Below are 19,415 nucleotides of genomic sequence, written 5' to 3' on the forward strand. Positions count from 1 at the left end.
AAGCAGTTTTATGAGCCACCAGATATCTCTTCCACCTTAGTGTTCCATGCTGTTAGAACAAGTACGCAGTCCAAACACATGTGATATAAAATGCATATTTATTTACTGCTTATTATTTTGGTTGCTTCCCAGACAGCAGTTGGCTGTCCACATGAAAGTAATAGAGGTGTGAGCAGGCAATATCAAAATAAAACTTTAGCTCTTTCAAATAGTTGGTTTGTTTATCTGTGTGATTATTGATTGCTGAAATAAGTGGTAGAAAGTTTTCCTCAGCCAAAATATGAATTATATTAAGTGAATGCCCTGCACTGCCCCCTAAGTGCTTTTCAGGTGATTGTACTGTGGCTTGTTGGCTATTTCCTGAATGGCTTGAAGCACCAAATCCTACAGGTTGTGAAACAGAGCAAAGGAAGAGACAGCTCATGTGCTGAACAAACTCCTTTACAAACTACATGCATAGTACTCTCACCTGTTGGAGCAGCTGCTTGCCTTTACCTTGTGCATGTTTTAAAGTTTAATGTCAACAGACCTCTCTTATCATAGTTGTAAATGGTTTTCACTTTAATGTTTAAAATAATGTCTCTCTCATACCATTAAGCTGCACCAAAGAACCTGTCATTCATAAATCATAGATGAAAAGGACACACTAATGCACAAATTTTGCTTGTTTAAAATTTGAGAGTGCATGTAAAGTAGGGAACTGGAGATTAAAAAAATAATGCAGGACCAGGAGCGGGTAAAAACAGATATAACAAAGTGAAGGAGAAGTGGCTTTTTAGCGTAGGTGGATGATGAAATCTTAATGAAGAAACAGGCATTATAAAAATGTATCCTTCTATTCTGGAGTGCTCCAGGTTATGGCTGCTGTGTATGTAGTATTATAAATAAACATAAGCTCGTGCAGTTCTTACATCATTTATTTGCCCTGTGTTGCAAAGCTGTTAGGGATTAAGTCCGGCAACCCTTGCTCTTTAGTTTATCCTTGGGTGTGTAATTGCTAGCTAAAAGGTGCAACTCTGCTACCAAATAAATGTTGCGAGGAATGGCTTTAACAGATGGAAAGTTTTCCTCTAATCTTTACTAAGGGACTTGCTGGGTCATCGGGTAGAGGTGGAGGCAATCATATCTTCCATGAAGTACCCAAATGTGACAACAACCGTGAACTAAGTTACTTGCTTTGCTGTTTGTACGCTTCTGTATTCTCCCCTCTCATCCCTCTAAACACCTCACAACTTCCCAAGAGTTGGATGACAGTGCTTTGTCTCTGGACAATGTCTTTAGCTGTGTGATATCATCAGTTCCATGACTGATTTCTGGTTCATGTTTGTTATGATCATTTGCAAGATAATCATAGAATGTGTGTTATTTTTTTTAGAGACAGGATTTTATAGTAGCGTTTCCTTCAATCTGCTTTGGTAATTCATGCCCTGTGGGTAAAATCAAACCATATTCTTCAACTTTCTTCTCTTTTAAACCTATCTGTGTGGCATTGTCAACATAGATGACTGGGGGACATGTTTGCATGCTGTTTTCCAGCCTGTCTTATTGCTCCCATTCTTGTCAACATCTGCTGCCCCTGCACGTTCAGTGCAATCAAACTTAGATGTCAAAAGCTTCTTTGGCCAGGTTCTTCTCTAGTTTTTATTCTCTCATCAGTAAAATCTTCATCTCAAACTAGCCTAGCCAGGTAAATCAAAAGACATCCTACAGAATTCTGGAATAATGTAGGAATTCAGAAAATCTTTGATTTAACCTGCTTTAATGTGGGTAGTTCCACTAATTTTTGTATGAACTGTGTGCATAGATGATTTTCTTATGGAGCTCGGAATAATTTCATCTCAAGGTGAATGGACGGAAAATGAAAATTCTTGCTTATGGATAGTGGGGAAAAAAAAGCATGCAATGATAGAATTCATAGAGGAGATGCATTAAGTATTTGGAAAGAGAAAACAGGAGTTCCTTTAAGAATTCAGGACATCAGTAAAACAGCATGATTAATGATATGGAAATTACTCACACAATATGACTTATGACTTATCCAGTGAAATTCCTCAATCTTCAGTTATCAATTGGCTATAAATAATCTTTTTTTTTTTTTTTTTTTTTTTTTAATTGTGTTAGATTGTTCAGTTGCTATATGGGCCTCATCCACCATTAAGTCAATAGGAATTTTTTTTTGGCATCAAAGAAGAGAGAATTAGATTGTAAGCCTCCTTCAAAACTTTATACATGTTGATTATTCTGTCATTACACTGTCTTTTGTCATACACACTGCTGCACCATATCCACTCCCTAAGCAAGTAAGTTGAATGTGTGTGAATAGAAGGAATACAAATGTGTGAATTTTCACTTTGGACACGTGTGAAAAACTAGACTTTTACAAGCTCCTATTAAGCAGATTTCATAAGCACAAAGAATATGTGAAGAATACAGTTTACTGAGATGTGAGGAGGTTGATGGCAAATATAGCTGTATGGTTTAGAGTAAACAGAGGTCTCTAAACATAACACAAATTCACCTATGGAACATTGGCTTGCCACAAACACTCATTTAGAGAAAACAATAGAATCAACAACCATAACTTTTTACTGGAATCCACAAAAACTACTGAAGGTAAGAGATCAAATGCCATTCAAGGAAGTTGTGGTCCCTATTCCCAGCCACAGTTACCAACCTGTTTTTCTCTCACAATTTCTAAACAGCAAAAATCAGAAGGCATCACCACAGCAATGATGAGGCTGTGGAAGGGAGATAGGTACTCTGCAACACCATGTATTCCCAGCCCGTTATTTCAGCCCACTGTTTCTTGGCCTGCCTTTATTGCCTAACGCAGAAAACACTTCTAGCTCTCCTCTCATCATCCAAGCAGGTGTTTGTCAGTATGCACCTTTCTGTGTTTGGGAAAAAATATCTGGGCTGAATAGTATGAGTTTATGCAGCTCCTTTGGCAGGTCAGATCACTCTGAGTTTTTTTGTTTGTTTGTTTTTCAATTTTGGTTATCCTTCTCAATGATCTTGCCAGGGGAAGAATCTTAGAACTTAATCTCAGAGCAATGTCTGGAAGCTGTTTATTGTAGAAAAGTACTGTCTCCTCAAATCCATCTGCTTTTTCAAGATCACAATATTTCTGTATATCTGAACAGAAAGTTACTTTGGAAGAAAAGAGTTTGGTTTGTCTTGTTCTCTTAAGATATTTTTATCCCTTTCGATTCCACGTTGAAGAGTTGCTGTCTTCAGCCTGACCTCTCGTTTCATTCAGTTTTCCATGACAGCCAAGGAATTTTGAACTAAAATGTTAATGTTATTTTAGCTATCCTTTTAATACAGTAGGCCTGTTGAAATGAGAAGAAACTAGCTCTGTGTCATCTGCCAGCTCAGTGCTAGCTACCTATGCTCTGTGGACCAGAATTTGAGTCTCTCCACGATGGCTGGCCCAAATCTATTGCACAGCATATCAATGAGACAATATTGTTTTAGACTTCACCACTATAGAGCCTGTATGATACTTGTACCTCAAAATAAATAAAACAAAATAAATCAGCAAGTTTCATGACGTGGAGACTTTGTATGTTTAATTTTCACTATGCATTGTGCTGTTCTTAAAATGGGTATCAATAATTTATTTCCAAGTCAGAGTTTCTCAGTCTTGAGTTCTGAAAGAAATGAGAAAAGACTACCTCCCCAAATCATTAGAGAAAGGCTTCAGTGCTGAAAGGAAGCATTGCATGAATGAAAATGGGAAATAATTACATTATTTAAACAGCAGCTGATCATATTTTAGCTGCAACACAGTGGAAAAGGAAATATATTAAACATCTTGACAGCTAGGTAACAGCTATTCAAATAAATTCATATGGGTAACAGCAGATAACAGCAGAAAAATTTAGAAAGCTTTTTTTTTTTTTTAATATGATCAGTCAAAACTAATGTTGGTTAAAAACATTATGGTAACAAAAGCAAAAAAATATATATTGTTTGCATTGATTAGGTCTTGTTTCTTTTGAACATAGATTTGATCATTAATTGAGCAACAGAAAAAGTAAACGTGCTCTTTCTCCTTTTGCCCACAGATCTTAAAAATCAGAAGTCAGAGAGATGAAAAACAAGAAAGAGACAAAATAAATAGATAAACTACAAGCCTCAATTGCTTACTGATCTAGAGTCCATATTCTGGTTTCTAGAACATTTTCCCCTTTTAACTGAAGTGACGCAGTCCCTATTCATTTGTATTCCCCTTCAAGTAACATGAAATAGCTTTCAGAGTCTACAGAAAAGCAGTGTTTCACTTATGTATTTTAATGAGCACCAATGTCAGTAATAATCAAAATGATGTTTCACTTAGAGGAATAGTTTATTCCCAGGTACTTCTGCAGTGTACTAACATAACCAGAACATGAATGACAAGAACCAAGAAAAGGAGCTGCACTCGCTAGCAATTTCAGTAAGCCCTCAAACCAAACAAACGTCCACTAATACTGCATAAATGCTGCATGTAGTACAGTCATTGTGAAGGGCTTTCTCACACAGAGGAGGGGTTAATGACCCTTTAAGAGAAACCTCCCTAACTCAGTACGTGGAAAGAAGTAAAATAAATTCTCAAACATAATGTGATGTACACAGAACGCCTATGGACTAGCAGCAGGCTTCCTCAGACACCTGTGTTCCATCCTCTCTGTGCTGTAGAGGAACTGAGAAAACAGGCAGACATTCCTAAAGATGGTCTAATGCAGTAGGTTTTGTGTCTCCAGCTATTTGCTAGGAAACGTACAGTTTGGGGGACTTAACATGCTTTTGGGAGAAAAGGTGCAAGAACCTTTGCGGGCTGGTTTTCCATTTGTGATGCTTTTCCTCATCATACAAGGCTTCACCCGTGGGAATGATGTGCTCCCTTGTTAATTGTTCATCTTGCACAGTGGCAAATTGCTGCCTTCACAGAGGGAATGTGAAAGGTTTGGGGATTTATTTGCTACTGGTTGTTTACTGATCGCTCACAGTGTGTCAACTGTTGTTTTAATTTTTTTTTTGCCCATAATTTTAAGGCCTATTAAAGTTTGTATGCTCCATTGTTGATTTCCACTCAAAATAGACCCAGACAATGCCTGTTTTTTCATTACTAATGAATATGGAACAACATCAGTAATGAAGTTATATAGATTAAATTAATTCTGAAATCAAACTGTTCACATTTACTTATTTGCAAGCCAAGTTTTGGCAGGGCCTAAGTTTCCAACTTGTATGATGAGGAGCAGATGGGAAAGACAAAAGTGAACTGATCCTCAATTTTCCACCAAAAACCTATTAGTTAACTGCCCTCTGAGCAGGCATGGTCACTAGGCTAAGAACAGTGGAGTGACTGGTATCTAAGACCTGGGTATTTAAGGGCGCGTAGCACTTTATTCAGCACCAGTCATCCTCCTAGCTCTAACTCAGACTGATACTGCTTCTGGCAGGAATATTCTGTGTGCAAGGTTGTAAATGAAATTCCTGTCAACCAGAACATGGATGCATTTTAATGCTGTTTTTAAAGTATAACTTTGCACCTGTTTGCCTTTAATCATCTTGAATTTAGACCGTGACAATTTAAATTAACGTAGAGAAAACTCATTCCAATAATGGTAAGCACTTAACTTACTGTAATCTTACAAAAGCCAAGAAATTGGGAATGCAAGTAGAAGTTCTAGCTGATGTTTGTAAATCTGTTCCTCACCTGTGCATTGTAGCAAATATGCTGCATGCACTGGTGGATCACATGGAAATCAATAGGTGCATCTGTATGACATATGCATCTATGGCTCATATGCTGATCCAAGACTCCTAAATGCAATACAGTGAGTTACAGAAGGATTACCAGGATGGATTTGCAGCCTTCTCTCTTAATTTCCTTGCCTTGGTGGATTTAAGTCAGACATTTATAGTCCTTGCGGTTTAATTTCCTTTGTTTTTCTGTTGTGTTTGTATTAATAAAATCCTATGATTCATGTTTTAAAAACTCCCTGCACACAAACCGGTTCATGATAGACCGGTGAGATTCTAATCAAGCACATATATATTTAGGGACTCATAAAAACAACAAAGTCTTTATTGACCCACTGGGTTTATGGGCACTTTTAATGGTGTGAATTTTGAATCCATGAAACATTCAAGTTAATGGCTTGGGAGTCAATTCCTTTAATGAAATGTTTTTAAAGTCTACAGAACCACAGGCCTCTTTTCATTCTTTTATTTTTCTTTCTTTCTTTCTTTTTTTCTTCTTTTTTTTTTTTTTTTTGGATACTTCCTCTTGTATTTTTTGTATCTTTTTCTCATCATAAGTTCTGTAGGTGAGTTGTGTCTGTCTTGTTACAGTCTTGAAGATTATGAATCTTGAAACATTTTACAACATTCTTTTCTTTTTCAAAAAATAAACAAATAAATTCTGCCTACTGTTGAGATTTACTTAAAAGTAGAAATTAGAAATTAGAGATTTTCCAATTTGTTTGGAAAAGAACTTCAAGACCACCCCTTCCAACCACCAGCCTGACCTACCAAGTCCCATCAACAAGCATGTCCTTTAATACCACACTGTACATCCCCTCAATATTCCCAGGGATGAGGATGTCACCATCTCCCTGGGCAACCCATTCCAATGCTTGACCACCCTCTCTATGAAGAAATCTGTCTTAATAAACAATTTAATCCCTCCCTGGCACATCTCAAGGCCCTATCTTTTGTCACCTGAGAAAAGTCGTGAGAACTCAGTAATGATGAAAGTAAAACTTGCTTGGATTTTTTTGTCCCCAGGTAACTATGGGATTTTATGTCCTTTGTGTAGAATCCTCTATCCATGGAGATCCTCATGCCTCAGTTGCATTTTGCCACTGACTCTTGAAGCTTTAGACCATCCCTGAAACATTTTGTCTTTGCAAGCCCGTAGCTCTGGCAGATGCAGCAGAGAGCAGGCTCATGAAGCTCTGCTTCATATTGGTGTTCTGCTCCACCCCAGATATCCTGTATGAGGGCAAATAATTCACACCTTTTCTGCACTCTTTTAACACCTTTAAGTCAATGTTCTGGTAGTTATCCCTATGCTTTCCTGCAAAAAAGGCTTTAAGTCACTGCTGTTGAATATGTAGAGCTCTTCAGACTTATTTAGATCTTGTAAAAGTTAATTTTACTCTTAATTCTTAAGTTTGTTCTGGTTCATAGGTCTAAAACAGGCTATTGGTGAGGCCTAGTAATGATTTCAGTATCTGGAATAATAAGGTGAATTTCCCACATTTGGGACCTATAGTGACCTTTTCCAGCCAGCAGATGGACTGGAATTTTTTGCTGAGATTAATCGGATCCACCACACTACAGATTCTAAGACCATTGCCTGTCTTGGTTTTATTTACTTGCACATTATAAGAACAATATTGCTTTTAAATTTAATAAGCTATATATTTAACATGTTCTGCATACTCTTCTTTCACTTTGTTTTTATGTTTCATTATTACTAATTATGCAATGTTGAAAAGAAATTTTCAGCATAAAAACAAGCTTCTCATTTCACTTCCATGATTTAATTCATGTTCAAGTCAACACTGATGCTTTAGATTTAAAGAATCTGATTCTTTGATATCTTTCCCTTTCATTTTCTCAGATACTATTTCTCTAGTCTCTTTCCTCATTCAGTGCTGGTTGTTCTTGTCTGTCCTGTATATTCCACTTTAAAGTTATTCAGAACTCAAATATTCTCTAATGTATCTTTAACGGTGCAACTGATTTCCCATTATATAACTGTAGTAAATGAAGAAGAGATAAATATCTGGTGCTGATAAACCTGCTGTAAACTGAGTTCCTGTATTCTAGTAGATGCAGCTCTTAACAAAAAATGCATCCTGTCCAAAAAGCAAGAAAATGACAGCAGTGCATTTTCAGGAAATTCATTTACTGGCAACCTGAAAGTTGATTCCTTTATTTATTTATTTTTAAAATAATAATATGTCTCAAGAACAAATTCTGTGCATGTTCTTTGAGAACTATGGGTCTAGCAATCTGAACGAAGCAATCACTTTCAGAGAATCTCTTTGAGATGTTGGCCTTTCTTTTCCCAGATCAGTGTTTGTGAACTGTAAAGGAAGATAATGCTTCCCTCCTAGCACTGTAGCATGTTTAGAAATATTCAGACCCAGGTTTGCTTGTTTTTTTCATTATACTGCTAACAAAATCTGTTCCTTAAATCTTTTTCTTTTTTTTTCTTTCTCTTTTTTTTTTTTTTTTACCCTGCCTTAGCAGGAACAGTAGTTCAAAGTTGTATCTTATGAAATTGCATTTATCTAATATGAGAACCTTGGCCAGTTGCAACTAAAATTAAAAACATATACTATTTGTTCCATTTGTCAGAAGAACATCGTTGGTTGTAAGTGTAAGACTTATCAAGTGTATCTTTATGCATTTTTGTTCCCATGAGTGCCATTATTTTGCAATTTCTTGGTGATATTTATGTATATTCAATGTTTGACATCAGATAATTTGAGTTTGCTGTATTTGTGAGTTAACTCACAGGGGAGAAAGTTGTATTAAATAAATAATAGAGATAAATTTTATACTTCCGTATATCTCAAAGCTAATGCAAGTAACTTGCAGTGGAATGGTAACATGAAGACACTGTGCTATAATTTGATTGATTTGTTTTGACAGCAGCCAAATAATTGAGAGTGAAAGGTGTCAGCACAGATGAAATATTGTGTAAGCCACATTCAGAAGGCAACCCCAGCAGCAATAGCAACTGGAGTTTTATTTCCTTTGATATCACACTGTTACTCACTTCCAGTTTATTATAAAACCATGAAAGGTACGCAACTTTCCATATAATGGAAACAGAAGTTTGTCAGGTACTTGAACAACAGATTCTGACAATAGGATTTATGTTGGATACAATATACAAAGGTTAATTATCTTAATCTTTCCCCCTGGTTTTCTCTCTTCTTTTAATCCCCTGTTACAGGCTACTGCTTATCTGGCATCTTACCTCTAGCTTGGAGGGTAAGTGACTCCCTCCAGAGCAACCATCAGCGTCAGTCTATGGATTGCCTGGCAGGGAACTGATGCAAAAGCAGTGCTGCTATTACCCTCCCCAGCAGTGAAACTTGTTTTTAGTTCACCTCTTCTGCACAGCAATCTATACCCGTTTTGGCTAACTGGGACAGAGCGAGGCTTGTCTGTTTGCCTTATAGTATCCAACTGCACTTGAAGGAACACAAAAAATTACAGCTTCTTTTAAGCCTAGGAGTGCATAACTGTGCAAGCAACCTAGTGCAGAGAGTAGCCAAATAGTCCAGCTGAAATAATGCTTGAAAGTAAAATGATTTGAAAGTCAGTATTGGTCTTCCCTAAAAGGAAGAGGTTGGATACCCTTGGCATAGTAGGCCCTCTGGATATCTTCATGAATCATACATTCAGTGCAAGAAACCAGGGTGCATACAGTCCAAATTAAGAACCCTCAACTGCAAGTAGAGGAGAATAAAGGGACGCAGGATCAACTGTCTCCATCTGGTGACCCACTCGTGCTGCACCTAATCACTTGCTAATATTGACATAGCCTTAAAACCTGTGTTAGTGGCACAGAAAGAAATAACTCATGACTAGTACATGCAATAAAATCAAAACCTATATTGCTGACGATTCAGAGCACTGTTGATTAGGTAGAGACGTTAGGAACAACTGCTCAAGTTGAAGGGGGTTGTGTTATTTTGTGTTATTTAATATTATTATTATTTAATAAATAACTCTGCCAGGGCACTTGCAGAGTTAAATTTAACTTGTCAGATTTGATTTTAGCCACCAGCAGCTGTAATGTTCTGTTTAGTAATTGTAGGAAAATGCTGAAAATGGAATACCTAAATGTGTGTGTATATAAAACTACGCACAAGCACTGAAACAACCATTTAGATATATAAATCTGAAATTCTGTAGTTATTAAGATGTGATTTACGGTGGAATTGCAGGCTTCCTGAACAATTTGTTTTGTGTATGGATGTTAGTTTCCTCATCAAGAAGTAATCAGGATCCATGAAAACTTGGGTGGTTGAAAAGATTCTCACTAGAGTGTGTGGTTTTCTTGAGAAGACTTTCATTTTCTTTCTAATACACCTTCAGAATTTTTTCACATCCCAGTTTGTTCCTATGAGCAGACATGCCTACTTTTACAGGCCCTGTGGAACTTCAGGAGCCTCGTCCCGGCTCTGGAAGAGAAACTCCTGAAAACTAAAGGGATATACAGAAGCAGAGGATGTAGTTAATTGAAAGATGCTCAAGTATCTAACATGTTTTCTGGCCACACTAATTGAGATCCCTTTTCAGTTGCACACCTCTTGATCATAAGGTGCATTTACTAGTCCTTTGCTGACTCAAAAAAAGACATTAAAAGAAAAATAAAAAGACAAGTGAGGCATAACTCAAAAAGCACAGCCTGCTGGCAAGTGTAAACCATGCATTTGAGCCAACTTATAGGTATATCTGTCATTAAATATTTTTGTGGGCCTCTCTCTGTCTAGATAACTCAGTAAATTGCTCTTTTATTTAGCTAAAGTTAACTTTAGAAGTCTAGTTAAAGTACTGGATAGATTTTCTTAATTGTAATGCCTGCTCTGTAAAGATTCCACTGACTATTAATAGATGGGTTTTTGGAGAATTTACTGCTGTGAATAGCATCCATCCTAGATAATGTGTTTTTGCCCAACACCTTCTCATATTTAAAGTAATCCCACACTGTTGTTGCAAGGGGTCAGTTCTAAGTGGTGATTGTAATAAGGCCACACAAAGCCATTTCCGAAGGCCCTCAACATTCAGTTTTAGTGAGGCAGATTCATGTGAAGTATGCTGCTTTAGTCTCCATTGACATTTGGGAGTTTGAGTTTTAAAAACCCCAGAGTGAAGATCCTTAGGGTTTGGCTGACCATAACCTGCAAATAGTTTGGCAAGACACTGTTTGCAGGGACTGCTCAAGAGCAGAATTTCCCTTCCCCCATTTCAGTGGTCAGCACTGACACATTGCATTATGAGAAAGAGTCCCACATAACGCAAAGCTACTTTCATTTGTCATGAACGCTCAGCCTTATTTAAACTGACACCTTCTCCATCACCCCCAAGCTAGAATCCCAGTGTCAGAGTGCTTCAAAAAGTTGGGATTCAAAGCTATACTGTCTTGCCTAACAGATGTGATAGAGTGATGCAAAACAGTGTGGAAGAGTATTTCAGAGATGGAAAGACGATCCCATAGGTGGAGGTAGGTATGAATGGTGGATGTTAGATATGGATGTTCCAGTACATGGGAAAAGAGACAGCAAATTAAAAAGTAGGCCTCAGTGTGAGTTCAGACGAGGAAAGAAACCTGCAGGAACCTCTCTTGGGCTTCATCAGTTCATTAGACTTCAGTGACCTGGGATGGTGCCATTAGAAAGGATTATAATTCCTGCATGTTCCAAGACAGAGCTCTTCCTTCTCCCATGACACCAGCTTGCTCTGTTGCTCATTTAAAGTTTGATGCTGAGATTCTCTAGTGACAAGAACATGTGAAAACATTTTCAAATTAAACATCAGAGAAATTCCTGATGTGAGGAAATCAAGTTTACTTATAAAGAGCATAAAATGACCACAAGATGAGTCCTGCCTCTTACTGATTGCTTATGCATTTGTCAGCTTAGGCATTTAAGTGATCTCTTTTAACATTTGAAAGTGTCACTCCAATCATTCGATGTTTAGCAATGTGGAAACTGAGGCAAGGAGAAGTGTAAGGACCGTCTAATGTTTCTCAAGAGGACAGTAGCAGAGACAGCCTTAGAAACCATTCCCAAGCCCAGATTTGCCAAACTTATGCCTACAGATTTGTAGAGGGAGAGTGCCATGTTCAAATTAACTGAAGAAAATAACATTTTAGATCATACTATTTCCACAGTATTTTCTAGGAATTCGTATAAAGCTGTATCTTGCTTGTCTCACGGGCATTTCTCATTGGTTTATGGGTTGGCTGCTTCCATGCGTAAAGCTAGTACTGGCCATATATTTTAGTCCACTCCTTGAGTTATACAAACACTTAGAACATGTGAAAAAGTATGATTCAAATAAGCACAATGACAGGGCTGCGAATGGTTTTCCTCCTTTTCTTCCCTTTCTGTCTTCTTTCCCCTAGAAAGTAGGGGTTTGGGATTAAGAAATTGTAACTACTTTCTGTAAATTTAAAGCAGTTTATATTCTTGCCTGATTTTTTTGTTTGGAAGTGAATATCGTTGTCATGACAGACATTTAGCTCTACATGCAGTTACATTTCAAAAATGCACCTGCTTTTTAAAGATGGGGTAAGAGAAGGTAGGGAGGAGTACCACGACTTGGGTCTCATGCCAGACATTAATGTAAAATTAATTCCTTTAAAAAGATTTTTAAAAAACCACAACATTTTTCTAATGTGCATTAAGAATGTTGGAGTGCTCACTGAAGCATATGCTTTGAGCTTTCAGGAGCAATCTGTAGTCAGGCATTTTAAATGAAAATTGATTTGTGATTTACATGGTCAGTGGAAAGAAAATTAACTTATGGAAGGTTGTAATGAAATATTAGACAAGTAAAAAAGTAGATGGTGATCTAGTGGAACTAAAAGTCCCATCTGGAAGAATTCTGTGACATTTTTACATTTATCTGTGTTCTGCATGAGTTGTAATGTTAGTGGTAATTTTATGGGACTGAACTGAAATGAAAAGGGTGTTATCACAGATTGCCTACAATATAGGATTGTGTTCAGTGGAGAGTCCTGTATCCTTTTCTCCATTTTCCTATAATATGACTCATTGCACTTTTTTCAGCTACTGTTGTTGAATTCATTCAGCCTTTTACTTGGGGTTATTAAAGAAGAACATCAAATGCTCACAAATACAATCTAACAGCACATTTAAAAGCAACACTGCTTCCACTTACTCCTGCATAGCTGAGATGCTGTCCAGGAGATTCTTTAAATATATATACTATAGGAGCAAATGGTACTTCTGAAACCATATATTAGCACAGATTTGAAGTTATTTTCTCTTTTAATTTCTGACTCATCAGCAATAGGAAAGAGATAAAGCTTCTCCAGAATACATAATGCAGTATATGTTTCTATTTCTCTATTCCTTTTAAACACTGATTTGTCAGTGTGTGACACCCTTGATTGCACTTGCTGTCAGCTTCTTGGAGAATGAAGAAAGAGAAACACATCAGAATAGCATGATGCCATACTCTCTTCACTCTTCTCCTGCTTCTGTAATAGAAAATCTTCTTCCTGTTTCAACAATCCACACTTTACTGGTATTGGAAAGAGGAACTGATGTGCTAACCTCTTACAGTTACTTCTCCTCCTGTAGTCTCCATATATGACAATTTCTGATTTATCCTACTTTGTATAGCTTGATCTGGCAAAAGATGAATGTTCTATTGAGTTAGGAGGATCTATTAAAGCATTTGGTGAAATTTGCCCTGTTGTGGATTTAAGAGACCTCCAATTTTCTCAATATAGAGAAAAATATTTCAATCAAAGGTTTGCTTCCTTCTATTAAATAAATTATACATTACCTCTCTGTCCTATTGAAGTCATGTTTGTTGTGGACATCTTGCCTTTCCTTTCACAGGAGAGTTGTGTTAGATTCCTCAAGCAGGTGAAACTAGATTTATGCAATTTATTTTTCTCTGTTCCTTTAAAAAATACATCTGTCTGATTTAAGTGCATTCTAAGTATTCTAATTTATTTGAACTCCAGAGGATTTGACTGTGACTCAGCATCATACAGGACTTGGTCATTACCAAGTAAACACAGATTGCAGACTTGTACCTCTTCTAGCTTCTTGTTGCTGTTGCATTGTTTTATTTCTCCAGCTGGAGAATCTGGTTTGAACCATGTGAATATCACTGTTAGCTGTAATAGTCTTAAATATCATATTGTGCAACCAATACCACAACGTACTAGCATGTACAAGTGCATTTTTTGAAGAAAGTAATTTGAAATGCATTACTTCTCCAGCGAATGAATTTTGTAAGGATGTTTGAAAGAAAAGAAACATCACAAATCTATCACAAACAGTACATATGTTTTTCAATAAAATGATCTGGCTAATGATGGAAGGAGCAGCCTTTATAATAACAGGATACTATAAAGGTCAATATTAGGTATTGGCTTTCCATCCTGTCCATCTGAAACACTATACCATGGTGAGTGTAATCAGTAAATGGTAGTAAATGAACCAATTAGAAACATTAGCATTGCAGAAAGACAAGAGTTGAGAATAGATGTTAAGTGGATCCTGCAGTTGGTAATTGTCATCCTGGGAATAATTACACTAATTAATAGCTGGTAACCCCAGACCCCTTGTGCCTGTGACTTTGAATGAGTTAATGATTGCTGCTCTAGAGAGTGTATTGCTAGTAGATTTTCAGTAAGTGTCAGCAGAGTAAAAAGGCCCCAGGGAACAGACTTGGGCTCTGATGATCTTTAGTGTCCCCACTTTTACAAACCAGAAGTACTTCCCTGAACGATCAGATAATGTCTCTACAGACCACAAAGTAATGAATAGCGGTTGGAGACTTTCAAATGAAGAGATCCATTTCATCATAAAGTTCCTGATTTGTAAAGTTAATACTAAGTTCGTGTAACCTCAGCCTTGTATCATTTGCAATCAGCCGGTTTTCCTTCTGAGGCTGTGCTTCAAATGAACCACAAAAGCCTTTTTTTTTTTTTTGGTTCCTCCTGACAATAGTTAAGTGGACTCTATTTCTGCTGGAGTTAATTTAAAATGTTACCAAATCTTTATTGACATCATTTAATTTTTGTGGGCTGTTAAAGACTGGGAAGTCTATTTTAAATAGAAGAATGGATCTAACTCCTTCAGCTATTGTATTCTCTCTCTGTCTCTCTTTCCTCCCCCATAAGCAAAAAGTACAGAAGTTCTGTAATATACATAAATTCATGAAATATAATCTAACTGTCTTCTAAGGTACAATACCAGGGATAACACTTGTTTTTTTGTCATTAAAATAAATACTTGACTGATGTCAAAATGTCAGCAGAAGAATTCCAATAAAATCAACATGATGTCCATTAACCATAGAGGACAGTGTAAGGAGAGTTTAGTCTTGCAGTCTGTGATGGAAAGGATTATTAATATACTTTATTACCTTGGATCACATGAGACAAACAAAAAATACAGAGTACTGCCCTTGTTGGAGCCTTTTTTTTTTTTCCACACGCACAAACACACACACACAAAACAACAGAAAAAAACACCCCGAAATGTAACAAGGTAGTATTATAATATCATAAATCCAGGTTTCTAACACTACTTGATATTCACAAGTTGATGATTCCTCAACTGTTGTCTTCAGGGAATTAAGAGAGATCATGAAGTTAAATCTCCTTATAGCTGCATTTGCTGTCTCTGCTGCTTTCCTATGACTCTCCAAATGGGCTCCTTGGAGTCAGTGTCAGTTGGCCTGACTTAAACTGTAAAGCTGTTAGTTGACAAGGATCCTTCTCATCTTTTATTAGATAGACAAACAGAACTTATAGAAAAAGCTATGGAAGTTTAAAAGAAAAGTGTTTAAGCATCGTTTTGAACCTAGAACTTGGAATATAAATATAGTATCTGTACAGCACTTTGAAGCAAGAATAAACATGATGATTGCGTGGGCAGCTTTCTCATGTTCTACAGTCCGTAATAGGGAATATATTCCATGAACATTTTCTTTTTTTCAACATTTATTTCTCGTAGGCTTTTGGTGTTTTGTTGTTTTTTTGTTGTTGTTATTGTTGTTTTGTTTCAGTTTATTTTGTTTTCTTTCTTTGGTCTTCACTTTGTGTTGCTCATAAAGTGCCAAATTAAGACAGCAATGCTGACATTTTTAACAAAGAGTGCAGAATGAATTTTAGCAACCAGATAGGTATCAAATGCTTTCTTGAGAGACTACAGTGTCATGCAGACTGGTGGGAAACTGTCCCTAAGCATTTAAAACCAGATATAAAAATTAAATAATTCATATCTCCTTTAATTAAGACCCAGTGTTTCCCCATTTGACAGTTTATAGAAAAATATGGTTTTTCAACTGTAAATATTATATTATTCAACAAAAGGACAAACTTTTGTAAAGCTAATGGAAAAGCAGAATTGTAAGATGCAAAAAAGTAGCATATCTCTTTATCAACTAAGTACTTCATTAGTCTTTCTTTGCAGTCCAAAATATTTTTTTCCCTGAGAGCACATTCAAAAATTGTAAGCATTTTAAGCAGTTTGTGTTGCCTTATGCTACAGCAGTAGCAATGAAACTCAATCATCTTTATCTTCACTCACACCCATGGGAAGGGTGACATACAAAGATAATATCAGGGGAAACTACAGATCTGATTGTCTTCTGTAAAACAGGAAGAAAGTTAACTACATCTGTATTTTGTTGTATTAAAACAGGTTGCTTAAAGGATGCTAATGTAAACTTAGTAAGTTAAACTAAATCCCAAAATGTTATAGAACAAAAACAATTCTGAAGGACTTTATGGGAAAGAACAGAAATTGGGGGAAAAATAGCGCTGATGGAAATTACAACCTGTCCAACAAGGGCATTATCAAACAGATGACACTGCAAAAATATGCCAATTGTTCAAAATGAAGGATGTTATAAACAGCAAGGATAAAGGAGGGAAATTATACTTTGCAAATGAATAAGAGGGCTTGGCTTACTGAACTGCAGAGCAGCGACTAAGCATTGATTTCAGACAGTGGCACAAATGCACACAGAAGATACGGGCACTCTGGAAATGGTATGAGAGCCCATGGGATCTCCTCTGTGCTGGGACTGAGCCTGTGCTTGGAAGACAGTGATCACTGCTCAGCAACAAAGTTAACCAGACAGCGCACAGACCCTTGAAGTCCGACATCAACCAAGCAAATTAGGTTTTTATTCCAGACATGAAAGATTGTGAGACTTGTGACCTGATAGTACAAAGGACACAAACAGTAGGCTTGCAGCAAGCAATCTCGTTTTGCCTCTGAGTTGCAAAAAACTGCATTTCGCTTAGAGAGTTCTTTGACTGTTTTTGCTGAAACCAGGAAGTCAGAGCAAAATGTCAGAGCACTACAGCTAGTGATGGTCTAGCCTCATGTTCTACAAAAAACTCTCTTGTATTCTGGACACTTAGACCTAAAAGAGCGATTATAGTCTTTTATGTTTTTAGCCACTTATACACTGCACCTCAAAAGAGAGCAAACCGTATAAGCAAGAAGCATTTAGTTCAAAATTAGTAACATCAGGAAAAAAAAAAAAAGGGCAGAGGAAATCAAAAAGTGAAAATTAAGATTGGATCTAAGGTGGATAGAGAAACAATAAATCCAAACAGAACACGAAGCACAAAAAATGTTAAGCACAAATAACATTAACTGTGCAAATTTGGGGGTAAGCAAAAACATGAAAAGAAGTCCAGGCTCCACTGGAGACAGTGGCAGAATTTCCTTTGTTTTCAGTCAGGTCAGGACTTCTCCATTGGAGAGGGGCAGCATAAAGCCTAACTGTGTTGGAGGAAAAAAGCACTTGAGAGAGCCAGCCTGAGAGTGTGAGACAGTTTCTCTGTGAAGGCGTGGTGCATCAGAGGGGCAGTCTTGCTATCCAGACAAAATGCTTGGCTAAATCACATCAGGACTGGCATTAGGAAAGGTCATGTAGGATAGAGAGGGAAAAGAGTAAGCCTGTCTGCATCCAGATTGAGGATATACCTCTAGTTCACTAAAATAAATATTCCATTTCATGATTATCTAACAGTTAAAGATGTTATCACTAACATCTTTGGAATAGGGTGGCAGTGATTCAGCTCATGGAAACAAGATGTCTGTTACAGTGTTGGCAGGAAACAGAACATTTATGAAATTAATACTTGAGTGTCACTGTAAGCATATTTTACTTCTGCTTTGCTTGGGATTTGGGAGAAAAGTTACTAGTTGGAAGTGAGAAGGACAGAAATAAGAGGAGGAGTTTTTCTGGTTAAAGAAAAGAAAAATGAAATAGCAAGACATTATGGCCTGAAGGATTTTCTACCGGCTTTGGAATTACTGCGCACAGTAAAACTGAATCCACCCAATCTCTCCAAAAGTGTATTTTAGCCAGTAAGGATGTAAGAAAAGAGAAGGATTTGCTACTCAGTTTGTAAAATTGTTAAAGCTTTTAAGTACAACTGCTACCATAATATGTAGTCACAAGTGGTTCTTACGCTAGATTTCTTGCAGTGTAACAAATTTCAAGACGTTTCAGAAGCTTCTCTTGGATCATATTGCAGAATTTCACCAGCTCCTCCAATGCTCTTCTCTCCTCAGTGAGGCAGTACAGCTGGTAGCTATAAAAACAGACTTTCTCCACTTGTTCTTATTTGTGATTCCACCTAGCAACAGAATGCCAAGAAGTTTCTCTCTGGTATTTGGTGTACCTCTCTGCAGGAAAAAAAGGGCATTTATACTATGTCAGGATTCCATGGTTATATGCCAGAAATTTCTATTATGAAACATTTCTGTAAACAAACTGAATTCCACTGGGAAATAGACGGATAGCATTCCTTTTGTCTTCTTCTGTTTATTTTTATTATTATTTTAATTAGTGCTCTCCACAGAATGCTGAAAGTTATGATAAACATTTCCTGGAGCAGATTTTCTACCTGCAAGTCTGAGGAAAAAATATGCATTTAAAGATGTTGCTTTTTGTTTTCAATCTGAAGGAGATTTTAAAAGCATTCTTACCGGATGCTTTCTAGTTTTTCTCAGAAGTATAGGATTTCTAAAGAAGGAAATTTATTCTAGCATCAAAATTGAGCTAAATTTGTGTGTCTGTGTTTATTTTTCTCTAAACTGCATGACTTTAAACAGTTAAAGCACCGGGCTCAGCCAATATGGAAATACAGCTGAATTTGAAATTTACTATATGCTGTTTCTGCTTTTCATTTTTTACCATTTCACACCTTGTCCGCATCTCGAGCAAGCTTGTAAGTTTCCAACGCATACATTTCTTGTGATGATATATTGTCCTGGTGGAAAATTTCATTTACTGGCTGTGCCCTTTGCTGAACCTGTTGCTAGTCAGAGAACATGATAAGCGTATAAGTAGCATGCTACTTCATTTATCATACATCGTTTTAGACACTCAAATATCTCATATACAATTCTGCATTCTGCACCAAGGGAAACTACTAAACTTGCAGGGAAAAAAAATCTACAAATAAATTGTCAGTTTATAATATATAAACGTATCATCCTAATAAAAATTAATCATAGTTTATACTAAAACTGAAAGTGCCCTTCATTTTATTTTTTTTTATGGCCTCAGTAACCACATGCTATCAAACACTAATAGGAAATATCTGGCTTTTGTGATTTGGTGTAGAGCAGAATTGAAAGATATAAAAA

General features: G+C 36.8%; 1 protein-coding gene across 2 annotated transcripts in view; it reads left to right on the forward strand.

Annotated features, from left to right (window-relative positions):
• Positions 1-19,415, forward strand: part of POU6F2 (POU class 6 homeobox 2) — a 303,094-nt gene that overhangs the window by 129,358 nt on the left and 154,321 nt on the right. The gene's annotated exons all lie outside the window — the stretch shown is intronic.

The sequence above is a fragment of the Lagopus muta genome, chromosome 7, assembly GCF_023343835.1.
Source record: "Lagopus muta isolate bLagMut1 chromosome 7, bLagMut1 primary, whole genome shotgun sequence".
Classification (NCBI taxonomy): Eukaryota; Metazoa; Chordata; class Aves; order Galliformes; family Phasianidae; genus Lagopus; species Lagopus muta.